Consider the following 27,989-nt stretch of genomic DNA (forward strand, 5'->3'; position numbering starts at 1 on the left):
TTAATTCATTTCTTTAGACTTAAATTCCTTCATTTATTATAATCATCAACAACAAGCCTAGGAGGTAAGATTTTGTAGAGATATAATAATAACTTACCTAATGTCATATAGTAGTAAGTAGTAGTACTAGATTCAAATCCAGATTTTCTGGTGCCAAAGTCTATGATTTTAACCATTATTAAAATAATGGTTAATTTTGACATCGTATTGAGATATCTATTCTGTGCTTGGCTTCTAGACAAATGTTTCCAAAAAGAAGTCTCTCACTCTGGGTCCCCTAGAAGAACTAATGAATCAGAACCTCCGGGAACTGGGCCAGGTCCTACATTTTTAACAACCTCTCAGGCAGTTCTTATGCAGTCACTTAAAGAATAAAGCCTGTGGTTGATTTCTCTTTGTGGTTATTTATCTTGTCATCAGTAACTTGCATAGTGCCAAGTTCAGGGCAAGTATAAAAGTGTGTTGAGTTAAACCAAATTGACTTCCTGACACTCATCAGTGAAGACTGCTTTCAGTATCTGAGGTGGAAATGAACCTCCAAGTGAAGGTTAAGTGCATTAGCTGCACGATTTTGAATGAATCAAGACAGAAAACTTACAGGTTATGAGGTACTTGGAAATCTTGAAATGTATTGTGCTTGTATGGTATTAAATCTAAGTGAAACTTCAGTTAATCTCAGAGTTTGGACCTCTGTGCTAGTTGCATTTTTGAATGACCTTCACTCCAAAAGAGGCTGTATCCAAAGGGCACTCACTCTCTTTTCCCGTATCTTTTCTCATTAGCAAATTACCATCAGGGAGGTAGGTCTCCAGAAGAACTCTGCTCACATGGTCTGGATAAGGAAACGATATTTTTCAATAAATTACTCCCTCCACAGGAGAAAAATAAGCACTAAATTGACAGTGTGAGGCCTCCTAAATTGTGGACTATAGGTCATAATTCAAGAAATAACACATTTCATTAAGAAAGAACCTGATGAAACAGCTGAGTGAAGCATCACAGGTTCAAACTCTTCCCACCTCCACATTCCTTCCTCCACCAACCTGAAAACCAGATCTAATTATATTTCCTCCTTTGGGGTTCAGAATGAGTATGGGCAGACCATCACACCTTCCCATACAGTAATATACCAGTAAGGTACATGGATGTCATATTTTCATTGAATTTGACAATGAAATTTTCATTGCATTTGAACCCTTGAATTTCTTTTTTTTTGACCCTTTAAAAATATTTTATTTTTTAAGAGCAGTTTTAGGTTTACAACAAAATTAAGAGGAAGCTATGGAGATTTCCCATAGACCTCCTGACCCCATGCATTCGTAGCCTTCCCCATGATCAATATCAGTCATGAGAAAGTAAAATTTTTTTTTACCAAGAATGAACCTCCACTGACACACCACAATCACCCAAAGTCCATAGTTTACCTTAGAGTTCACCCTTGGTGTTGTACATTCTACGGGTTTGGACAATAGTATAATGATGTATATCTATCATTGTAGTATCATACAGAGTATTTTCACTGCCCTAACAATCCTCTGTGCTCTGCCTATTCATCTCTCTCCCTGCTATGCCCTTACAACCACTGATCTTTTTTACTGTCTCCATGGTTTTGCCTTTTCCAGAGTGTCATGTGGTCAGAATCATAGTATATAGGCTTTCCAGATTGGTTTATTTAGTACTATGCATTCAAGTTTCTTTCATGTCTTTTCATGAGCTTGATAGCTCATTTCTTTTTAACGCTGAATAATATTCTATTGTCTGGATGTACCATAGTTTATTTATTCATTTACCTACTGAAGGACATCTTGGTTGCTTCCAAATTTTGGCAATTATGAATAAAGCTGCTATAAAAAACCTGCATATCAGGTTTTTGTGTGGACATAAATTTTCAATTCCTTTGGGTAAATACCTAGGAGCGAGATTGTCAGATGGTGTGGTAAGAGTATATTTAGTTTTGTGAGAAACCACCAAACTGTCTTCCAAAGTGGCTGTACCACTTTGCATTCCCACCAGTAATGCTACCAGAGTTGCTGTTGCTCCATATCCTCACCAGCCTTTGTTGCCAGTGTTCAGGATTTTGGCCATTCTAACAGGTGTGTAATGGTATCCCACTGTTGTTTTAATTTGCATTTCCCTGATGACATGCTGTGGAGCAACTTTTCACATGCTTATTTACCATCTGTGTATCTTCTTTGGTGAGATGTCTTAAGATTTTCGGCCCATTTTTTAATCAAGTTGTTTGTTTTTTTACTGTTGAGTTTTAACAGTTCTTTGTATATTTTGGGTAACAGTCCTTTATCAGATGTGTCTTTTGCAAATATTTTCTCCCAGTCTGTGACTTCTCATTCTCTTGACATTGTCTTTCACAGAGCAGAAGTCTTTAATTTTAGTGAAGTCCAGCTTGTTAATTATTTCTTTCATGAGTTGTCTTTGGTGTTGTATCTAAAAAAGCATCACCACACCCAGCATCATGTAGGTTTCCTCCTTTGTTATCTTCTAGGAGTTTTATAGTTTTGCATTTTACATTTGGGTCTCTGATCCATTTTGAGCTAACTTTTGTGATGGTGTAAGGTCTGAGTCTAGGTTCATTTTTTCACGTGTGGATGTCCAGTTGTTCCAGCTCCATCTGTTGAAACACTATCTTTGTTCCATTGTATTGCCTTTGCTCCTTTGTCAAAGATCAGTTGACTGCATTTATGCGGGTCTATTTCTGGGCTATTTGACCATGGTTTTTATGAAAGAAACAGAATTACAATCTTAACTGCTCAGCCTCCCGTAGCTTCCATTGTCCATTGCCTTGGACAGTTGCTGAACAGAGTCAAACCTGAAAGTGGGTACCAATTCACTTTTCATGTCTGCAAGATTCTGTAAAACACATCATTCGAGTTAAGTTTAACGGAAGCCTGGTTAGCTTCTTCAGCGTCTAATTAGGCACAAGAGAATCAAAGGGCAACAACCAGTCATTGTTTAGGAGGAAGGAAAGGGAAAAAGAATTGTTGCTGCTGCTTTTTGAACTTGCAAAACTTCTATCTTTAGTTGACTCAAGACTGGTGGGCCCAGCTGTGGGCGCCCAATACTAAGGGCTTTTGGTCCAACTCAGAGAATGAGTTTAGTCGCAGTCTCAAATTAGGAATCCTGTCCTGAGGCCCCGGGTTGCCAGTTCAGTGCCTCTTCTCCCTGTGCACTCTGCATCCCCCTGCTACATTCATGAACTGCCTTTGCTGACTCGCCTGCTTCTCGTGCTAGACTGTGGGGACCTCTTTGTTGCTGAGTCTGTCTTTTTCTCTGTATCCCCATGACTAGCATTGTGACTAGTACATAATACGCAATTCAGGTTTTTAAAAACTGAATACTTTCTTTCAACCTCTAAACAACTTCTAGTGCCTTTCACTGATATTAGGAGCTGTGAATATAGAAAAATATAGTACCATCTGTAGTGGAGGAAGCCTATCTTGGTGGTTAAGAACATGACCTCCAGTGCCGTACTGCCTGGGTTCATACCCAAATCTGCCTCCTATTAATCATGTCACCTTGAGCAAGTTCCTCGAGTGCTTTGTGCCTCAGTTTCTCACCTGTAAAATGGGGATAACAACAGTATCCATCTCATAGAGTTGTTGTGAGAATTAAATGAGTTAATATATATATATATGTAAAGTGCTTGGAACAATGCCTGGCACATTAATAAGTGTTATCTGTTATTATCATGATTATTATGATTATTATTGTTATTATTATTCAAATAAATTGGTGGAGAGCAAACCCTTGAATTTCTAAGATGTTTTTTAGTTGCTTTCAAATGAAAGACAACATTCCCATGTTTTAATGTCTTCGGTTTAAAAAAAAAAAAAAAAAAGGTTTGTTTACTCAAAACTTGAAATGTTTCCCCTGTCTTCTAACATTTATTGTTTAGTAGAGGAAACTGGAGCAATCCAATTGCCCCTGTCATGCAAAGAAAGCATTTTTCCTCATACATTTTTGCCCATTTTAATTAGATTATAAAGGAATTTTCCTTTAATACATTTTTTTCTATAATAAATCTATGTGGAGATTTCTTTTGGATTTTTTTCTAGAGAAGCTCTGGGCATTTCTTATCCATATACTCACATCTTTACTTAAGGGATTCTTTCTTCAGCTATGTCTTTAATTATTATTCAAATTATTCTAATTTCTTAATTGAAAAACATCTAAAGTTCTTATATTGGATTTTTATTCTGTCATATTTATCAACTTCTGCTTTACAGTTTTTTAAAAATCTATCCATCTATCTATTTATATGTGCATATATATGTATATAACTGGAAGGGGTTAGACATTCAGTAGTTCCTTTTCTGCTCTGTACTGTGCATGTTAATGCTTCTGTTATATTATTTATTCCTTTGCATTATTTCTTTATTTTACCCAGTTCATCTTATTCTCTTCTTGTTTTAATGTCACACTGTTTTCTCTTAATGGTCTACTCTTCTATGATATAGGTCAGGGACTTGTCAGACTGAGTATGTCTACTGCTTTTCTAAAATCATTCCATTTTCTTGATGAAGGTGCCAAGAAAATTCAATAGGAAAGAGTCTTTTCAGCAGATTATGCTAGGACAATTGAATATCCACATGCAAAAAATGACACAACTCCTATGTCACACTATACACAAAAATGAACTTAAAATGGATCACAGACCTCACCTAAATGTAAAAACTAATATTATGAAACTCTTAGAAGAAAGCATAGGGGAAAATCTTTGTGATTCTTGGATGTGACAGAAAAATACAAGGGATAAAAGAAAAATTGATAAATTGGACTTAAAATTAAAAACTTCTACATTTCAAAAGATACCATCAAGAAAGTCAATAAGCAATTCATAGAACGAGAGAAAATATTTGCAAATCATATATATAATAAGAGATTTATATCCAGAATAGATAAAGAACTCTTACAAATCAATACTAAAAAGATAGATAATCTAATTAAAATGGGCAAAGGATCAGAATAGATATTCCTCCAAAAAAAATGCACAAATGGCCAATAAACACATTTAAAAAATCATTAGCTATCAGGGAAATACAAACAAAATGACAATGAGATGTTATTTCTCGTCCACTAGAATGGCCACAACAAAAAAGTAAGGTAATAACAAGTATTGGAAGATGTGGAGAAATTGGAACCTTCATACACTGCTAGTGGGAATGTAAAATGGTGCAGCTGCTTTGGAAACAGTTTGGCGGTTCCTCAAAAAGTTAAGCATTGCGTTAGCATATGATCCAAGAATTCCACTCCTAGATATCTACCTAAGAGAAATGAAAAGTAAAAATGTCCACATAAAGACTTGTGCATGAACGTTTGTAACAGCATTATTCACAATAGCCAAAAAATGGAAGCAACTCAAATGTTCATAAACTGGTAAATGTGTTAAAAAAAATACAATGGAATACTCTTCAGTAGTAACAGGCAATAAAAAGAACAAAGATGTGCTGATACATGATACAACGTGCTTGCCCAGGGCTGGGGGCAGAGGGATGGGCTTGGGAGATGACTATATATGGGCATGTGATTTTTTTAATAATGATGGAAATGTTCTAAAATTAGATTGTAGTGATGGTTGTATATGTAAATGTAAAACATTTATTCATTCAATTATTTCAATCAATTTTATGATATATAAATTGTATTTTAACAGAACTATTAAAATCACCCAATTCTTTTGTATATAATAAATAATTTTCAGTGATCCACTTTTTTTAACATATTTTTTAAAATTAACTCATGTATTTATTTATTTTTGGTTCGTTGGGTTTTTATTTCTGTGCACGGGCTTTCTCTACTTGTGGTGAGCCGGGGCTACTCTTCGTTGAGGTGCGCAGGCTTCTCATTGTGGTGGCTTCTCTTGTTGCAGAGCACGGGCTCTAGGCACGTGGGCTCCAGTAGTTGTGGCTCACGGGCTGTAGAGTGCAGGCTCAGTAGTTGTGGTGCACAGGCTTAGTTGCCCCACGACATATGGGATCTTCCCGGACCAGGGCTCGAACCCATGTCCCCTGCACTGTCAGGTGGATTCTTAACCACTGCGCCACCAGGGAAGTCCCAGTGATCCACTTTTGTTGAGTTTAATTTTTTTTTTAATTTCTTGAAGTCCCTCTCATAGATACTATGTTGATTTTTTTACCTTCATCTTCAAACAAGGAAAGTTCTACTCAACAGACAATGGTAAGACTTGCTATTCACTCTGTATCTAGTTAAGGGCTAGTCAAATTTTCTTCTCAATTCATGCCTAGATATCAGGTTGATATATACAACTTCTAGTAAGACATTCAAGAGAAGATGTGTAGTGAACATGCTGTTGCCCTGCTCAGAACTTCTTTCTTGGGTGCGTATATCCATCCCAGCTACTGTGAGTTTTGGATGCTAAGCACCCACAACTGCAGCCTTTGGAGAACAGCCCCCACTTAAGTGGAGTTGCCATACCTGGGAGGTTACACCTACTCACACACACACCCCACCCCAGGCATGGCCAGTGGTCACTTTGTACTCAAATATTCTTGCTCAGGTCTTCCAGCTGACACCATGTGGAGCAGAGATGAGCCTTCCCCACAGAGCCCTGCCTAAATTGCAGATTGATTGTCACTTTTAACCACTAAGTGTTGGAGTGGTTTCTTATGCATCTATAGATAACTGGAACAGGATCTTAAATGGGGGAAGGGATAGGAAGTAAATGATGACTTTCACTTAGAGCTTTGTGTAAAAACAGGAGAAGCCAATCATGACTTTTTTAAGTTAGAAGTTTATATTTTTTATAAATTTATTTTTTAAATATATTTATTTATTTTTGCTGTGTTGGGTCTTCGTTTCTGTGCGAGGGCTTTCTCCAGTTGTGGCAAGCAGGGGCCACTCCTCATCGCGGTGCACGGGCCTCTCACTATCGTGGCCTCTCCTGCTGGGGAGCACAGGCTCCAGATGTGCAGGCTCAGTACTTGTGGCTCACGGGCCTAGCTGCTCCACGGCATGTGGGATCCTCCCAGACCAGGGCTCGAACCCATGTCCCCTGCATTAGCAGGCAGATTCTCAACCACTGCACCACCAGGGAAGCCCAGAAGTTTATATTTTATTAACTTGGTAACATTCATTTACTATCCAGCATTCTTTGGGCTTTAGGTCATGGAAATCTAATTCAAACTATATTAGGAGAATATGGGAATTACTGGTTCTTGTAATTAATGGTTGTGTTGAATGACCAAACCATCCAATAGACATGAAGGAAATGGCCTCAAGAACAATGAGAACTAGGGAACTGAATGGTTTTGGGACTCCCTCTTATTTCTTCTTTTCTCTCTGCTTCTACTTTCCTCTTACCCACTGTTTCTAGTTTCATACACATGGCTTGGAGCATAACTTCTTGACCCTCATAGACTGTGGTCTCTGACTCCCACCACATAAGAGAGACTGATTCTCTTATTTCTAGTTTGAAAAATCCTGCAAAAAGACTTTGAGTGGCTGACTTTGGTCAGATACTCTTTCCTGGAATGATCATTTATGGTAGATGATTGAGGGCTAGGCCATCATGTCTGTATGTATGTGTCAATCAATCAATCACCTATTAATCAATTATCCATGCCTACACTCTCTAGATGGGGGAATCTCATGCCTCTAACCATCATTTGCATGTTGGTGGTTCCTGAACTTTCCTAGACCTGACCTGATCCCAACTCCAAAATCTTATATCCAAATGTCTATTTACCATTTTCACTTGCGTGTCTAATAGTGACTTAGTCATGACAGGCGAGGTAGCAGTCAACCCCCAAATTTCAGTGGGTTAACATAACAAATGTTTATTTGCTCATACAAAGTCTGCTGTGTGTCTGGGCAATTCTCCAGGGCAAATGTTCTTCATGTGACAACTCAATAATCTAGACTGATGGAGCCTCCACCATCCTGCAGCTGCACCACTTGAAACATGCAGCCTCCTTGAGCAGTGAGACAGGAGAACAGAATGCTTCACGTGGGGTGTGACACTATCACTTCAGTTTACAACTGTTGACCCAGAACTAATAGGCTGCCAGATATTTCTCCAGCAAAAATGGGTTTATTCGGGATTAGCAGAGAATTGCAATTCAAGGTCTGCAACCACAGAAAGGCATGCGCAAGCTCCCGGATACACAGCAAGGGAAGGAGGACACTTTTATGTAGAGGAAAAGGAAGTTGGGAGGGCTGCAGTAAACAGAGTTTGACCTTTCCTTGGCTAAATCCTTGCTAGAAAAGGAGAGAGGTCTTTCTTCTTCCTGTTGGGCTCTGCTCTCATCACAGGGCATGAGAATCCCAGCTCTAATTGAGGTTTCTGTTTATTAATTTTTTACACAACCTATTAGAACTGATAATGTAGCCCCAGGTAGGTGTAAGGTGGTGGGGAAGTAAAATCCTGCAGTGTGTCCAGGAGAGGAGAATAAGACATGAGTGAGAATTATAAGTCTCTTTCACAAAGAGGCACCTCCTTAGTGGTTTCTATTCCTACCACCTGCCTCCCTCCATCTTTGTTGTATTGGTTATCACAATAAATGACATTTATTCAGTTTCTCAAGCTAAAAATTTTGGGGTCATCCTCAGCTTCCTCAAAGCCCACATCAAATCCATCTGTATAAATGTTCAGTCCTGTCAGCTGACTCTGCGTTAAAGATATATTCATAAGAGACAGAGTTTGCTGAAATGTTCCATATTAAAGGAGCCTAAAGAGACATGACAACTAAAGGTAATACTGGATCCTGTACTGGAAGGGAACAGTGCTATAAAGGACATTATTAAGTCAACTTACAAGATTGGAATACAAATGGTAAATTAGATAAAATTAGATACTGTGTCAATGTTAAATTTACTGAAGTTGAATTTTTGAAATGCACATGGAAGAATTTAGAAGTAAAGGACCATGATATATGATGAATATAACTTACTCTCAAATAGTTCAGAGGAACTATTTGAATGAGGCCTGGGAGAAAGAGAGAGAGACTGAGAGAGACACGGAGAGAGAGAGAGAGAGAGAAATGATAAAGCACATGGGATATAATATTAGCAACAGGTGAACCTGGTAATGGGTACATCTGTAGGTTTCTGTATCTCCAAAATCTAACCACACCTTACCACAGTACAAAAACAAGCTACCTCCAAGCCACCGTCCTCATTACCCTAATTCTACTCTTGGTCATTCCACAGTCTACTCACCACACAGCAGCCTGAGTGAGCCTTTGACTTTTCAAAGTCATTCACAGTTAAAGAAGGTCATGTCACTATGCTGTTCAATGCAATGGCTTCCCACTGCATGTATAATAATATCTAAAGACCTCGATGGCCCAATGTCTTGCCCTTTAGTTACCTTTTTGATGTTACCTTCTACATTCACCCTCTTCTTCCCTCTCTTTGCTTCAGTCATCCTGCCTCCTTGCTATTGTTGAATATTCTAAGCAAGTTCCTGCCTCAGAATCACCACTCCAAATTTATATTCATTAATACTCAGATTGTTTTGTAGTATGGTTGATATAAAAATCTTCGATGTTATTTAAAAGAAACTTTCAGTATTTTTTATTTTGCCATAAGATTTTAAAAATAAAGCAGGGCTTCCCTGGTGGCGCAGTGGTTGGGAGTCCACCTGCCGATGCAGGGGACACAGGTTCGTGCCCCGGTCCAGGAAGATCCCACATGCCGTGGAGCGGCTGGGCCTGTGAGCCATGGCCGCTGAGCCTGCGCGTCCGGAGCCTGTGCTCCGCAACGGGAGAGGCCACAGCAGTGAGAGGCCCGTGTACAGCAAAAAAAAAAAAAAAAAAAAAAAATCAAATAAAAAATATAAGCAAATGAAAACTAGGTCACAGCTAGCAGCCGAAACAATATAGTGGCAATAAATCTGAAGATATAAACAATAAAAAATAATCATTTTCATATTAGAATCTTCTTTCATTTAACCTGCTACAAATGTTAATACTATTATAAAAATTCATTTTACTTCATCTTTTTAGCACTGATATTTAAAAAGTTCTTTTGGGAAAAGACCATATTTTTAATACTTCCTCGCAATGAAAAAGGTCTATCCATATATCCAATCTTATGTTATTGTATTTTATTGAAGTTATTTGTTGGAAGAATAAACTATTTCTCAAAGGAAACAAATTATGTATTATGAATAGTAAAATAATCATATCTGAATGTTTCCACTGAATGTGTATTAATTTAATAAAATTGCCCATGTAAGCAGGCCTTTATCAGCCTGCCACTATGAACTCAGGGGAAGGAAAACTACATTTAAGGAATAAAAGGTAAGTGAATGCATAATCAGAATTTAATTTTGTGCAGGATTTAAGTGCATTCAAATTAGAAACCAAAAATGGCATATCAAAAAGCAGAAGGGCAAAATCTTTTAGCGTTCTGTGTGAGAACACTGAGGATTAGAGAAAAATTTCAAATCACAAATGAAAATTGCAGGAGGATGGGGAGGGATAGAGTTAGGGGATGGAGGTGGTTAGGAGGTCACAGATAAGAGATTTCCCTGGAACGCACTCTATTCTAAGCTGTGTTGAATGACACTCTATTCTAAGCTGTGTTGAATGACACCTTCCTTTATTATGTCTAGCATGGAAAGACTTTTTTTTTTTTTTAGATACATGAAGTTACAGCTCCATTTCCCAAAGATACTAGATTCTTTGAATTGCTTTGTTTTAGATGTATCACAGTGGAACAGCTAAGCATTGGTTCTGTGAAACTGTATGTTATGTAAGCTCATGAACTCATCTCAATTAATTAAAAGTTAAATATAAAAAAAATAGGTGAGGGATATACATTTCATTATAAGAAATATGATTAATTGCCCAAACAACATTATAACACCAAAAAATAAAATATAATTCATTATTAGTCTTTCTTTCTGCCTCTCTATAAAACCACATTTTTGTTTCTTCAGTATTCTCTTATCATTTTTGCCCACGTATAAAACTTTTATCTAGTTGTAGTTATGGATTCAGATTTTAATTTTTTAAATATAAGCATTTGTGTACTTGGTTTCTTGGCATTCTAAAATATCATTTCAGTCAGTGCATAATATTTCATCAAGAGAATGCACAATAATTAACCCTTTCATCATTTGTGAATATTTAAGAGGCATGTATACCCTTAATTTTTTTGTAGTGTAATGATTTTTAATTTAATTTAATTTTATTTTATTGGCCACGCCACACGGCATGTGGGATCTTAGTTCCCTGACCAGGGATCGAACCTGCACCCCCTGCAGTGGACACGTGGTGTCCTAACCACTGGACCACCAGAGAGTTCCCAGTGTGGAGATTTTTAAAAAACATAAATCTAATCTGTGCAGTTTGAATTAATTGCAATTTTCAGTTTGGTGAATAAAGAGTTGGTTAAAGCAAGGTTAGGGATTCTACAGAGGGCTGTTGACACAGAGGGGGAAAAATCAATTGGATATTATATTTTTTTCATAGTGAAATACAAAATATTCAATTATTTTAAAAATTCAGAACAAGAAAAATAAACATCACTTAATAATTAAGACAAATACTCCAAAGTATACTTTGGTTACTTAAAACCTTTGAAAATTGAGGAGAAAGGAATAAAGGGAGGCAGACAAGAGTGAAGTGGAGATGGGTGCACTGTAATCTCTGCTTGTTTTTTCTGTCTCTTCTTAGCTGGAAGATTGTATCCATCACCCATAGAATTCAACCTATATAACTGTTTGGTACATTTCTGCCTTTTGGGAAGAGGGAATGGGAAGGCCCTAAGTCAAGTCAGCTGCTGTCACTTTAACTTTGCAGCCTCCTTCTTGCCCCTGATGTGTTGTCTGGTTCCCTTGTGCATGAGTCTCAGCCTTGTGTCCTAAGACAGGTATGCTAGCTCCTATGGGGCTGGGCTTCTTCCCGGTTTTTTGTTGATTCAGTTCTACCCTTAAGAGTAGATTTCTATTATTAGCTTCAGGATCTTTTGGATGATGGGTAGATCTCTGGATCTTTTGTTATTATATTCTGTACATGTACTGGAGTTCCCATCTACTGTTGAATTTTCCAGTACTATAACTGACATTAACCTTTCCTGACCATTTCGGGCTGCTCAGGTCTAGAAGCTCACCTGCCCTGCCTGTAGATGGATATTTATTGAGTCTTCAGATGCAGGTCATGTCAGTCTAGTCCATCTCACTGCCCGCCAAAACCTAGGGACAGCTCAACAAAGCTCAGTATAGAGTGGTGCTTAAAACCATGTTAATTATCTGTTTTAAACATTTAAAAACTATTCAACAGGCAAACTTTTGGAACCCCTTTTAACAATAGTTTGCATAATTAACCATATTATTAAGCAGAAAGTCAGCTGCAAAAGCTCTAGTACTGGACAGGATAGTTTAATAACTCATTTTAAATGATATGCGAAAGGTTATCATCCAAGTGTTAAGAGTCAAGGGAAGATGAGAGTAAGTCACATATGAGAAAAGGACACAGGATTTAAAATCTGAAGGACTCCCTTCTTGTTCACTATGACAGTGGGCTAGATAATTAACAACCACGAGCCTCAGTTTCCTCATCAGCAAATTGGTGATAATAGCCATTTGAAGGGCTGAGGGAGAATTAAGCTAAATAATGTAATGGGCTTTTTGATAGTTTGTTGCATATAAGTAATGCTTTTCCTATGTACAAGCTCTGTGAAAAGGTCCTAAGCATACCTGGGGCACATTCTGAACTTGTCAGGCTGTGACCTAGGGAGCCATTCATTTATGCACTAAATATTTTTCAGCTTTTCAAAAATATACTCCCCATTGTCAAGTGGCTCACCATCTGGTGAACCTGGGTTGGGGGAAAATCCTTATAAATTGGACTAGAAGGCAAATATGAACCATCCCCCTGAATGATGTAACTTGTAAATGCTTAGTGTATTGTTTTGGATCAGATGACAAATTAGATTCAAAGAGTTGGTATTATCTATATGGTTTTATTTGCTCTGGGCATTAAAGCATACAAAGATATAAAGAGGAAGGAAAGAAGAAAGATCCAAGCTGACAGGTATTGATTGCTCTGATTGTGGAGGGAAAAAGGACTGCTGGAAGGAGGAATTTTCTGCATCTAATTTGAAAGTCTAAAAGGCCAAAGAGATACCTCTCTCTGTGTCTTTATTCACTCAGCAAACATTTCTGAATCCCTGTTCTCTGCTTTGTCTTCTGTTAGGTTCCAGGAATTCAGAAGCATAGTCTCAGCCCTCCTGTGTCTGACTGAGAGGCACATAGGGAAATCATCACAATACAAGGTGTCAATCAAGGTATGTACAAAAACTGTGGAAGCACGGAAGGAAAACAGTCAATTTTATTTACCAGGGTCATGAAGGCACTTTGGGTCTTAAAAAGTGATCTAGATGTCACCAGAAATCTAAGAATTTTCCAGATAGATGAGACTTAAGTAAAAACATGGGATGTGAAGAAATTATGTGACATATGTAGGAACAGTGTAAGATATGGGAGAGGGAGGAGGGGAGGATTAGAGTCAGAGATATAATTTGAAGTAGTCTAAGTGAGTGGTCAGCAGACTCTGGCCCATGGGCTAGCCCACCAACTGTTTTAGTAAATAAAGTTTTATTGGAACACAGCCACACTCACTAGTTTAGGTATCATTTTCAGCTGCTTTCAAGCTATTACAACAGAACTGAGTAGATGTGAATGGGAACATATAGTCTGCATGCCAAAGTATTTACTATATGGCCCGTAACAGGAAACGTTTGCTGAATCCTGGTTTAGTTAATAAACGGTAAAGACTAAACTAAGGAAATAGCATGCAATGGAGAGAAAAAGGCAGATCTGTGAAGCATTTTAGAGAGAAAGGTTTTTTTCCCCCAAAGAATATATTTACTTTTATTGCTCTTTTTGCTTTTTATTACTACATATCCCTATAAGAGATATTTATTGTAAACAATTTAAATAATGCAGTGTGTATAAAATAGTAGAAAAATTCAAATAGCAAAACAGTAAACAGAAAGTGAATGTCCTTAGGGGCAACAATTGCTAACAGTTTGAGTTACATTTTTTTCCAAGGCTGTTTCATGCATATATATTTATTCATATTTGTTTGTTTGCTTTTATAAGTGGGGTCATTTTATACAGACTATTCTATAATCTGCTTTTATCACTTAACAGTATACCACAGAGCTCTTTCCATGTCATGATATATACGTCTATCTCATGCCCATTAACAGTCTTATATTTTAAACATTCTTTTGTAGAAAAGTCCAATTTAATTAATTCATTCTGAAGATATTTATTGAGAAATGTAGTGTGTATCTATGCAACTGTCTTCCTAGTGCTCCCATCCATGGATCTTCTGAGAACTACTCCCTTTGTCTCCAGTTGTATACCATGACAGCTGTCATATTAGTAGCTGTTAATCCAGTTTCTTGGCCTCCATTCTTTGGTTCAAGTGCGTGCATTTAACACAAGTCAGCTATGGCAGAAATAGCTAATTGTCACTAAAATTTGGGTTTCCATTTTCACAATATAGTTGGAGAAACTGAAGCACAGGTCAAATAATGTCCAGATACTAGAATGTGTTTTGCAGAGAATGCCAGCTCTCCACCAAAAGCTGTTCTCCCTTTCTTACTGGGTATATAGACAAACTATATTTCCTAGACTCTTTTGGTTATATGTGGTCGAAGAAACTAAATGAAATGTGAGTGAAAGGAATGCACTCCATTATATTAGTTATGTCTTGCTGTGTAACAAATTATAGCCTAAAAGAACAATAAACATTTCATAAGGGAAAACATGCATAAGGGAAAACACTCTGCCATGTGAACACTGCTGTCACTGGTGGCTTATTAGCCACCAAGCCACCAAGACCTGGCCCTACCCAACAACCTAGAGGTGCCAGTGCTGGGATGTTTCAGGCCAGACAACTAACTGGGGGGTGGGGGGTGGGGGACATAGCCCCACCCATAAGCAGAGTGGCTGCCTAAAGAGCCCACAGCCACCTCTGGACATGCCCCTAGACACAGCCCTGCCTACCAGAGGGCCAAGACCCAGCTCCACCCACCAGTGGGCAGGCACTGGCCCCTCACACCAGGAAGCCTCCACAAGCCTCCAGACCAGCCTCACCACCAGAGGGCAGACACCAGACGCAGGCCAGACCCTACCCTGGAGCCAGCAGGGCCCTGGCCCTGCCCACTAGACCAATGCAACCTTCGGGACACTCCCGACCCTATACCCAACTGTGTCAGGAACTGACCCCTTCCCACTAATGGTCTGAAATGAGCTCTGGGATCCCTCGGCCCTGCAGCTAGACTCCAGGAACCAGCTCTGCTACCAGTAGTCCAGCACTAACCCCAGGATCTGTCTTCACTGGCCAGTGAGTAGGCAACAGCCCCAGAGTCTTCAGGACCCTGATTCTGTCCACCAGTGAGCCAGCGACCAGCCACCTCATGACCAGGCCCCAGTAAACAGCAGCCAGCAGCATCCATACAAGGCGGGGCCTGGCAACCAACCAGACTGGGGGCCAACCAAGCCTACCAGACTGCCCACCTTTTGGTGAAGGTGTTTAGAAAATGGAATTCTCATACACTGTTCCCGGGTATATAAAAATGGTACAGGGGCTTCCCTGGTGGTGCAGTGGTTGAGAATCTGCCTGCTAATGCAGGGGACACGGGTTCGAGCCCTGGTTTGGGAAGATCCCACATGCCATGGAGCAACTAGGCCCGTGAGCCACAATTACTGAGCCTGTGCGTCTGGAGCCTGTGGTCCGTAACAAGAGAAGCCGCGATAGTGAGAGGCCCTTGCGCCGCGATGAAGAGTGGCCCCCGCTTGCCACAACTTAGAGAAAGCCCTCGCACAGAAATGAAGACCCAACACAGCCAAAAATAAATAAAATAAAAATAAATAAATAAGAAGACCCCAAGATCACTATTAAAAAAAAATGGTACAACCACTTTTAACGACAGCTTGCCAGTTCTGAAGAAGTAAATATACACTTTCTGTATGATCCAATAATTTCATTTCTAGGAATTTACCAAAAGAAATTAAAACAGGTTTCCACACAAAGACATGTACACAAGTGTTCATAGCAATATTATTTGCAATAGCTAAAACTTGGATACTGCTCAAATGCCTATCAAAAGGTGAATGAATAAATAAATTATGGAATATCTTACAGTAGAATACTCCTCAGCAATACACTTGGAATTACACTTGGTGATATCTGCTTCTCCAGCAGGGGTAAACATAGAAGACAGTAGGGTAGAAGACAATTCAAAACAAAACAAAACAAAAAACAACAACAAAACCTTTTGAAAGCAGCTTATGCCAAAGAAGCTTGTTAGCAGTCACAGGAGAATGATTACTTCAGCGGAGAGTGCCAGGGGAGGGCCGTGTAACTGAGGCTGGGACATGCTGTCTAGCATATTTTCACACAAAACGATGTGTGACACTGAGATTTGCTCGCTCATTTGCAAGCATTTGATCTACTGTCATATGTCTGTTGAATATTATCTGTGTTATTGGCTTTCCTTTTATTTTAATAATAATCTCATGTTTCTGTATTGTGTCCATTGAACTTAGATGTGAGGAGTTGGTGGGGAGTTGAGACTTCAGTTTTTCAAGGAAGGGCTTTAAAAGACTGATGCCCTTTATAAGTAATTTGAGTCTCCCATGGTGGAAGTGAATTGGAAATAAATAATTTTATGTCATATTCTACTATTTACCTGAACTATAGGATTTTAAGTAAATGATCAAATATCTCTGCCCTTTGAAATTGTGAGTATCTAATTAACCACTATTAGTCATGCTTCAACTGTTCTGATCTTTAAATCTCAAAAATACAACTCCATTCTGAATGGGGTATGCTAGCGTCAAATACCAGAAAACCTTCTTTGGATATAATATGTTCCCACTCAGGTAATATAAAATCAAATGCAGACTTCGGCTTATGTGCTGTAGTTTCCTTACCTTGAGTTGGAGAATGCTGTTTATAAAATAAACTCCTTTATAGAGTAGTACATATAACATTTTTTGGCTCCTTCCTGTCAAACCAATCAGACACTTTTTTGTGTGTGTGTGTGATACGTGGGCCTCTCACTGTTGTGGCCTCTCCTGTTGCGGAGCACAGGCTCCGGACGCGCAGGCTCAGCGGCCATGGCTCACGGGCCCAGCCGCTCTGCGGCATGTGGGATCTTCCCGGACCAGGGCATGAACCCGTGTCCCCTGCATCGGCAGGCAGACTTTCAACCACTGCGCCACCAGGGAAGCCCCAGACACTTTTCTTATAAATACAAAAGATAAAAACTCCAGGCAGCCTAGACTTGCCTCATATTGGCCACATTCAATGATTTTGCTATTAACTTTCTACAAAGTTAGGAAATAAGGACAAGAAATTGGCTTAATCCTGTAGTATTCCTTGTACTTCTTTGTCAGTATTTGTGCTTGACTTTTGACCACCTGCCTTGTTGCTGGCTTTCTAACTGTCTGTGTTCCTAGACCTATTGGTTAGTATAGTCTAATATAAATCTCTTGGTCTCAGGTATATCTATTTCTCTGAAAAAAAAAAACCCATAAGTCATGGTCATAATTCTAATTCAAAGACCTCTGTTTGTTTCAGGTTATGAGGAAAACAGAGCAGAGAAAAAAAATTATGGGCAAACATTTCAAAACTATATACCATTTAGTCACAGAGAGTATTTGGAGAGGTTGCATGTAATTCTATGTAAACTATCAGCACTAAAGGAAAGCAAATAAAGTAATGTCCTGCTAAGTTTAGATCCATTGACCTCTTCCTGACAGGAAATTCAAAGGCAATTCCAGGAGCTTTCAGCAGAAGGTTATCTAACTATGTATGTGGATAAAACTTATATGCTGAATTCAGATAATAGCACTTCTGATCAAGTAAATTTAAAGAAAAATGTGCTGAACATCTACCATAAGAAAGGACCTGGAGAGGTAAAAATAATATATATAAGATTTCTGTCTCATGTAGTTTGTACAGTTATAGTAACAGCTGGTATCAGAGTTCCTTTTGAATTTACTGAGGAAAAACTTAGATAAAAATCACTTGACCTGGAAAATGAGATCCTAAGGGCATGGATTATCAGGAGTCAAACAAAGGGGAAAGCTTAACTTCTATTTATGATATACAATAATTTGAGAAAATGGGGAAGAGTACAACAGAGAGGGAAAGAAAAAATTATAGGTGAGTATTTTAAAAACAGAGATGTCTAATATTCCTTATTCTGAAATGTGAACTCCCTGCTCAAGCTCCCCAAATCTGCAGTAAAGTTTTGGGAGTCCTGCTTTACAAGTTGAGAGAAGGGACTGATTTCCTCAACTGGGTCTGTATTAGTTTCTTATTGCTGCTATGACAGGTTAATGTAAGTTTAGTGGCTTAAAATAACACAAATTTATTATCTTATGGTTCTGGGGGTCAGAAGTCCAAAAATGGGCCCTATAGGGCTAAAACAAAGGTATCAGTAGGGCTGGTCTCTTCTGGAGGCTCTAGGAGAAAATCTATTCCATCTTTTCCAGGTTGTAGAGGCTTCCCATATTCTTTGGCTTGTGGCCCTTTCCTCCCCCTTCCAAGATAACAGCATCACATCTTCAAATTTCTCCCTCTGATCTTGGCTTGTGTTGTCACCTCTTCTCTGACTCTGACTCTCTTGTCCTCTTTCCATTATAAGGACCCTTGTGACCACATTGGCCCCACCTACATAATTCAGGTCTATCTCTCCATCTCAAGATTCTCTTTTTTAAAAAAAAATTCCTTATATGATGCTTTGATTTTCTTTTCTTTCCTTTCTTCTTTTTTTTTTTTTTTTTTTTTTTTTGGCCGCACTATGTGGCATGCGGGATCTTAGTTCCCCGACCAGGGGTCAAACCCTTGCCTGGGAGCATGCATAAGGAGCATGGAGTCTTAAGCACTGGACCTCCAGGGAAGTCCCCATCTCAAGATTCTTAATCTCTCTCTCTCTCTCTCTCTCACACACACACACACACACACACTCACAAAGATCCTTAATCACAATTGCAAAGTTCCTTTTGCCATGCAAGCTAATATTTCACAGGTTCTGGGAATTAGTATGTAGACATTTTGGGGGGTCCATTACTCTGCCCTGTGGGAAAGAACAGAAAGTACAGGTAGAACAGTGTCATGATCTGTAAAATGCACCAATCCAGTGGAAGCAAGGGGCTTGAAAGCCAGAGGGAATCCTGAGAATGTGCCTTTCATAGTTTTTAAGCAGGGCAATAACATGACCATAATATCTGTGCTTTAGGAAGATAATTTTGTGACAGTATAAAAGAGGGACCGTAGCATCAAGATAAATAACAGAATAGTTAACAGTTCAAGAGAACAATAGGTTTGTCACAAAGCAGTACATGATTAATTACCAAAAGAATTCTACAGACAATAATTACTATTGGAATTTTTAAAACATAAATTTGGATAACAATGATTCGTGAAACTGTTCTAATAAGGCCAAGGACATGAATTTGATTTCTTTGTGGGGTCAGAATGTTCTATGGCTGAGTTAAACACTTAATCATGTCCATCTTGCAACTGGGGGGTGGAAGAGGCATAAATAAAATCAAGTAAGAAAGCAAGTTAGAGTAGTACTAACATTTCATTTCTACTGAGAAAAATCCCAGTCTTCATGTCCTTCTGATGATAGCTTAGTACTTTATCTATTAAAGATGGTAGGTTACGAATATAATTAGAAAAAATGGGTTCTGTAAGATTTACCTCTGTAAATCTAAATACATTTTATCATAGACATGCTTGTAATGATTTTGATCATAGACATGCTTCTAAAGATTTGTGTAAATAAAATTTATGTAAATTCCCTAATATTTCAAATATATTTCTGACATGAATTTTATGAATAATCAGTATGCAATTTTTTCCCTGAAGAGAAAATTTATATAAGCATAAATATGAATTTTGCTTGATGAACATAAATTTAGAGCAAATTTGGAAAGGCCAATGATTTAACGTATAGAATATGGGCTATGAAATGTAACAGTGGATGCTTTGATTAGTTGTATGGTTTTATGTAATTTAACTTCCCTGAGTCTCTGGTTCTGTTTTATAAAATAGAGGTAATAATGTCTATTTTTAGGGTTGTTTTGAGGATTAGAGATTGTATGTATATTGTAGGCAGATGATATTTTTATCAGCTATTATCCTGATTCAAATGTTCAACATCAAGCCATCTCCATAACAAGGACACACCTGCTATTAGATCCAGGTGGTTTACATATAAAATATGACTTCAGACAATCTCATGAAGGTATCTTCTCTCATCACTTTGAAAATATTTTCCTTATGTTTTCTGTCTTCCGTTGTTGCTGTTGTCAGCTGTCCATCTAGTTGTCTTTCCTTTGTTGGTAACCCTGTGATAAGAGTAAATCACAAATGTTACATGGGCAATGTGAACAGTTACAAGTGTTGTGGTTTTAACATGGTGACAATGAACCAGTTGCTCCTAAAGGTACAGAAAACTCTTGCTGATACTAGAGAGAATTTTTTCCTTTGAGACTTTGTAGAAAAACATGTAATGAACAAAAATTCTCAATATTTTCTTACCTAACTACCTTAAAATAGGCCCTCATCCTCCATCACTATATTCCCTTATTCTCATGTAATTTTTTTCATAGGACTGATTGCTTATTTTATTTTATTTTATTTTATTTATTTTTATATTTTTGAACTTTATTTATTTTTGGCTGCGTTGGGTCTTCATTGCTGCGCATGGGCTCTCTTTAGTTGCACCAAGCGGGGACTACTCTTCATTGCAGTGCGCAGGCTTCTCATTGTGGTGGCCTCTCTTGTTGTGGAGCACGGGCTGTAGGTGCACGGGCTTCAGTAGTTGTGGCATGTAGGCTCAGTAGCTGTGGCCTACGAGCTTAGTTGCTCCGGCATGTGGGATCTTCCTGGACCAGGGATCGAACCCGTGTCCCCTGCATTGGCAGGCGGATTCCCAACCACTGTGCCACCAGGGAAGTCCCGGACTGATTGCTTCTTGACACTGAGTTTTATTTGTGTGTATTTTCTTTCCCTCTACCTCCCACCCCTGCCCCAGAATGTTAGCTGCTCTATCACACCAACTAACTTTAGTCTTTGGTGGCTCTGTTCAAAATAAGGTTTCTGAGTATATTCGTTTGCTAGGGCTGTCATAATAAAATACTACAGGCTGGGTGGCTTAAACAGAAGAAATTTATGTTCTCAATATTCTGGAGGCTAGAAGACCAAGATCAAGGTGTCGACAGGTTTAGTTTCTCCTGAGGCCTCTCCCCCTGGCTTGCGAGTGGCCACCTTCTGGCTGTGTCCACACATGGCCTTTTCTCTGTGCATGTGCACCCCTGGAGTATCTTTCTTTTATAAGAGCACCAGTCATACTGCATTAGAATCCCATCCTCATGGTCTCATTTTAACTTAATTACCTCTTTAAAGACCCTGTTTCCATATAGAATCACTCTGAGGAACTGACAGTTAGGGCTTCAACATATGAACTTGGTGGTGATGGAAGCAGGGGGCACAATTCAGTCCATAACACTGAGAAAGGGAGTCTCACTGGCTTAGTTTAGGCTCACGGTCACAGAAGTCAAAAGAGTGAAGAAAGTGGAATCAATACCCAGCAGAAGATAGGAGAAAAAGTGTTAGTTATTTAAAAACCTGATAGTTAATATGTCTTCCCTAAGGAACTCGAAAGACAGCTATTCTATGTTGCTAGTGAATTGCAGAGACAAAAGCTCCAGTTTCAGCTATTTTTTAAAATTGTGGTAAAAAATACATAACATAAAATTTACTTTTTTACCATTTTTAGGTGTACAGTATAGTATTGTTATCTGTATGCATGTTGTTGAACAAGCTACCTCTAGAAAAATTTTTATCTTGCAAAACTGAAACTCTATTCCCATCGAACAACAATCCCCTTTCTCCCTCCCCCAGCCCTTGGCACCACAATTCTATTGATACTTTCTAAGAGTTTAACAATTTTAGATACTTGACATAAGTGGATTCATGCCGTATTTGTCCTTCTGTGACTGGCTTATTTCACTTAGCATAATGTCCTCAAGCTTCACTTGTGTGTAGCATAGGTTTTGTCCAAGGCTGAATAATTAGTTTCAGTGATTTTTTTAAAAGGCAACAATAAAGTTTACCAAAATATTTTATCACCTTCAAATTTCTCTCGCAACATCTTTTGAATTTCTCTCCTCTTATTTAAGTATCCAAATTTGTTTTTAATGTAGGTCTTTATGTAGCAAATACTGTTCAGCTACATAGGACATAGTGTCTCTGTGTTTTCATAAAACTCAGGACTGAGTTTACTTTTGGATTTTCTTTCTTTCTTCCTCTCTCATTTCCTTTTGTCCTCCCTCCCACTGTTCCTTCCTTTCTTTATTGTGTATTCATTAAGTGCCTACCTTGTGTCAGCCATTGTGGTAAGAATTGAGAATTCAAGAATTCTATTGCAGCAAAGCTTCCAAGGTCTTATAGATCTGAGAATACCTTATCATGCCTTCACATTTTAATGGCTACATAGAAAACTCTAGATTCTAAATTCTTGTTCTTTAATACTTTGGAGAATTTTCTCCATTGTCTTCTTTCATCCAGTGTTGTTACTGAAAAATCTGAAGTCAGTCTAATTTTTATTCCTTTGTATATTCTCTGTTCTTTCTCTTTGTGACCTTTATTTTTAAAAATTAATTAATTAATTTTTTTGGCTGCATTGGGTCTTCGTTGCTGCATGTAGGCTTTCTCTAGTTGCAACGAACAGGGGCTACTCTTCGTTGCGGTGTGTGGGCTTCTCACTGCGGTGGCTTCTCTTGTTGTGGAGCACGGGCTCTGGGCGCACGGGTTCAGTAGTTGTGACTCGCGAGCTCTACAGCGCAGGCTTGGTAGTTGTGGCGCACGGGCTTAGTTGCTCCGCGGCATGTGGGATCTTCCTGGACTAGGGCTTGAACCTGTGTCCCCTGCATTGGCAGGCAGATTCTTAACCACTGCGCCACCAGGGAAGCTTCTCTTTGTCTTTGATGCTCATAAACATCACTCTGGTGTGTCTCAAGGTGGATTTTCCCTGTTTCTTCTCTTTGACACTTTAAGGACATTTTCAATCGGAAGTATTTCACCTTTAAAAAAAAATTCTGGAAAATATAACTTCATTATTTCTTCAGATATTCCCTCCTAGTCAAAGGCTTTGAGAAGCAGCCAAGTAAACACTGAGAATCCTTTTGACCCATGCTCTTAGAATATTTATTTACAAGGTTCAGTTTTGTAGATTAGATTTCTTTCTCTAAATCCAATCATGAAACATCATTCTGTAATGAATGATAATGGAAATGCTTTCTATTGGTTTTCAGTTTTCAGAATCAACATATAGACAAATTGAAAAAAATTATCTTAGTTAGAGAATAAGATGCAAATTCTATAGATCTTGACAGTAAAATAATGGTATATCTGCCTGAGTTTTGGAGAAGTAGAATGAGCTACAGAAGTACTAATATTTTTCATATTTATAGCAAGGAGTTAGGGAATGTAAATTAAAGAACGAGATGTTTAAGAAGATTACTTAAAATTTTCAAGTAAACCTACTAAAATAAAAATATAATAAAGACTGAATGGGGAGGGGAAGGTGCAGAAAACATGAGCTAATTTCTCATTTTTTCTGCTAGAGACAACAATCAATAAAAGAAATAGAGGTGTAGTGGTATCAGCAATATTGTTATATGCTTATATAGATAACCTCGAGAAGATAACCTAGAATCTAGATAATCCTTGTTATTAAGGGGATAACGAAGGTAATCTCTAGAAGAACTAAAGCCAGAAATTGTATAAAAAATTGTCGTCTATGGGGAATGGAATTGGGAGTAGGAGGCAGGAAGAAAGACTTGCTTTTCATTTTAAACCCCTCTGTATTTTTAAAATTTTTGTTTCTACGTACACCTATTACTCTTATAATAAGAGCAAAATAAAAGCCTTTTTACTTAGAAAGGAATATCTGCCATTCTGGGGAAGGATAAATATTATCTTCAGAATTTTTGCCACGTTGTATTTTTATGGTTACATTTTTAAACAAAGTATTATCGGATTGTCTTCAGATTACCCCATCTCCTGATCATGACAGAAGGCCTATTGCTATTTAAAAAAAATGAATGCTAGAATTCATTTTCTCAATTAGGTTAGCGATTTATGGACATTTGTGCTTTCTGTCCAAACTATGGTTCTTAATTTAAATTTTCCATCTGAATTGTCCTGGACTGTTACCATGGGGACAGTTATAGAAGTTCAAAAATAAAACTTAATAGATCTTTATATTCTGAAACCTCCAATAGTAGTGAGGATTTATTTTCAAGTGCCTTCTGTTAGGATATTTACTTATACCTTGGCTTCTTTTGCAATTTATCTTTTTTCATAGGTACTATTCAGTGCATTTATTTCTCGTAGCAGCACTCATCTAGACATATTTAAAACTAATTGCCTGAGTCTGGAGGTGAACAGTTTTTCTATTCTATTTGTCCTTGTTCCAGTGAATGAATGTTAGATTTGTTGTTTTTTAAGATAATCCCTAGTCAGCAGGTTAATGTGCTTAGGATACTACTGATCCGTGTGTTTTCTTGGATTGATAATAAAATAGAATACATTTTTCAAATAAGATTTTTGTCATTAAAAGCTTAAGCAAGCTACATAAAGAAAGAAAATAACACAGGATTGTAAAATTCAAATAATTAATCATACGTATACATAGTTATTTCCTTTTTAATCCTGGATTTAATTCCTTATTGTTTCCTGGTAGTGTTTACAATGATTTATGTTCACTCTTATATTTAGGGCAAAGGCACTTAAATTCAATCACCAAAGAAATAGAATAAACATTTGAAGAAAGACCATTGCCATCGTATCTCAAATCTCAAATTATCCTAGTGCTATAAGTCAAATTCACTGAAGTTTTTGAGTATCAAAAGCCTACTCTGTGTCTGGTCTTCTACAAAATATTATGGAAAGTGAAAAAGAAATAGTAGTTCCTCTCCTTGAAATGTTAGTCATTTAGCTGTGGAGATGGAATTTAGATAAATGAAACAAAAATAAGGTAAGAACTTGTAATATAATACCTATCCTTCAGAGTTACAAATGTAAATATTCAAACAATTCAGAAATGGCAAATATGAAGGGGAGCCACGGTAGTAAAACCTAGTGATGGGAAAAGCATTTTTATCTCAGGTTTAAAGGGATTTTACGATTTAGATGTATCATTGACAAGGAAATGGCCATCTAAGACTCTGGACATTTGGAAAGAGCATGGCGTATTTGCTTACTAGAGGACACAGTGGTGTAGGGGAAATAGAATTGTGTGATTAACAGCCCTCCGCCCACTTTTGTGGTGTAAATCCATTGGCACTACTTTTGTGTGATTTACTCAAATGATGGCCATGGGGGGTTGTAGGTTTCCTTAAGTTTCCTTTCTGTTATCCCTGATCCTTCACTAAAGGCATGTCACAAATTTCAATTTCCCATGTAATGAAGGGTTGATAGTGTGCTATGGGGAATTAAAGAGAAGTACCTGGTCAACATTTATGACAAAGTAGACAATGAATGGGCAGAGTTCTTTCTCTGAGGCCAGATGATGATAGTGGGGGTGGCCAATGGATGAGGGCAGCTATAACCAATGGTAAAGCAATCTTAGGAGGGTCATCAGCATCAAAGTAGTAGTGCTGGCCTGAGGGAGCAGCTGATGATAGGACATGAGAGCACATGAGAGGTAGCACACTGGAAAATTGTCTGAAATCACTCAGGCACAGTTTGAAAGGGAGATGATTTCTAGCAATAAAACTAGCAGAAGCTCATTCCGACATATTTTGGGCCACATTTTTCACCATTATTTATTATTGTACTGGTTGCCTTTGCATTCCTTTATGTCTTTTACCACAACAAATAGGAAGGATAACTGATGTCCCAAGTCTCAATGAAATTCTGAGTAGTGGTAGGCACTTTGAATCTGGAGATAGAAAATAGTAACTAGCTAGTATTAGTAGATTTTTAAACATGGGGATTGTAGTAAGGTCTCAGATGCTCGATCTATAAAGTGAGAAGGTTGAACAAAACAATCTCTATTTATTTTCTTATAAAAAGCGATTAGTCAACCCATTACCTAGCGATATGTTTTCTGTCCATCCTGCAATGTCAAAGGAAAGATCATTGAGTCACTCTACTTTCTGCCCTCCACTCTCAAACTCAGCCTTAAAAATGTATTCACATAAGGGACTTCCCTGGTGGCGCAGTGGTTAAGAATCTGCCTGCCAATGCAGGGGACATGGGTTCAAACCCTGGTCCAGGAGGATCCCATATGCCACAGAGCAACTTAAGCCGGTGCACCACAACTACTGAACCTGTGCTCTAGAGCCCATGAGCCACAACTACTGATGCCCGGGAGCCTAGAGCCTGTGCTGCACAGCAATAGAAGCCAGCGCAATGAGAAGCCCATGCACCGCAATGAAGAGTAACCCCTGCTCACCACATTAATGAAGACGCAGTGCACCAAAAATAAATAAATAAATGAATTAATTTTAAAAAAATAAACTATAGTTGACCTTCAATAAATATTTTTAAAAATGTATTCACATAAAACTTTGAAAATTGTCACTTGATTTAGCTTTCTTGAAGAACATGCTGATTGAGTTTATTATTCTTAATCTGTGTTTTAAAAATATTAACACAAAGCCAGATCTGTATTTCAACTTCATTGTCCCCTGTGATCAATCAGTACCTGAAAACCATCACTTGAATGATTGCTCTACAACTTAAAATAAATGAAAGAAAACAATCTGTTTTTCTATATAATGGAAATACATGTTTATTGTACAAAACATTGTAAAGTATAAGGGAGACAAAGTTATCCACAATCTAAAAAATATATATAGCCAGAAACCTATATTTTATAAATGACAAGAGATAACATCTTTCTGCCTTTCAGTGCTGATGGTTTCCTGTGCTCAATGTATCTTTGACTATGTGTATAATTATTTCCTTAGTTTACCTACACAAAAGGGAACATATGAGTCAAATAATATGAACACAGTTAAAACTCTAGAATAAATACCATCAAAATTTCCTTCTAGAAAATTTTACCAGTTTACATTCCTACAAAAGTATGAATGTTTGTCCTCATATTTTCTTGCAAGTACAGAACAAGTAATTTGTCATTTTGATAGGTGAAAATATTATTTTATTGTAATTGTATTCTGTACTTCTTTGGTTATAGTTTTATATGTTTTGCCTATTTTTAAAAAAATTAATAAAATTTTTTTATTAAGTTTTGAGAGTTCCTTATATATTCTGAATCCAAATCCTTTATCAAGTATGTGATTTGTAAGTGTTTTCTCAGTTTGTAGCTTTTCTTTTCATTTTCTTAACAGTATCTTCTGAAGAGCCTTATTATTATGCTAAAATTTGATGCCTTTGTATCACTTTAGTTAAAATTAAAAGAAGAAAGAGAGAAGAGGTAGAAAGAGAGAGAAGAGAGATGAGAGAGAAGAAAACTGGTTGCTTTAGGTTATGTACTCAACTGTTGGCTAGGGAAAGATGGCATTTTGATATTTTCACCAAGATTGCACATAATGGACAAGGTTGCCCACTCTCACAACTGTTATTCAACAAAGTTTTGGAAGTTTTAGCCACAGCAATCAGAGAAGAAAAATAAATAAAAGGAATCCAAATCGGAAAAGAAGAAGTAAAGCTGTCACTGTTTGCAGATGACATGATACTACACATAGAGAATCCTAAAGATGCTACCAGAAAACTACTACTAGAGCTAATCAATGAATTTGGTAAAGTAGCAGGATACAAAATTAATGCACAGAAATCTCTGGCATTCCTATACACTAATGATGAAAAATCTGAAAGTGAAGTTAAGAAAACACTCCCATTTACCATTGCAACAAAAAGAATAAAATATCCAGGAATAAACCTACCTAAGGAGACAAAAGACCTGTATGCAGAAAATTATAAGACACTGATGAA

General features: G+C 37.8%; 1 long non-coding RNA gene across 2 annotated transcripts in view; it reads left to right on the top strand.

Annotated features, from left to right (window-relative positions):
* The window catches only part of LOC308626469, a 42,426-nt gene extending 14,677 nt beyond the window's left edge, over positions 1–27,749 (top strand). For both annotated transcript variants that reach the window (XR_014017253.1, XR_014017254.1), the window contains exons 3-4: positions 13,179–13,269; positions 27,443–27,749. This is a non-coding gene — a long non-coding RNA (uncharacterized lncRNA). The remainder of the gene's footprint in view (positions 1–13,178; positions 13,270–27,442) is intronic.
* Positions 27,750–27,989: the final 240 nt, after the last annotated feature.

This window comes from Mesoplodon bidens, assembly GCF_964165515.1.
Source record: "Mesoplodon bidens genome assembly, chromosome: 12".
Classification (NCBI taxonomy): Eukaryota; Metazoa; Chordata; class Mammalia; order Artiodactyla; family Ziphiidae; genus Mesoplodon; species Mesoplodon bidens.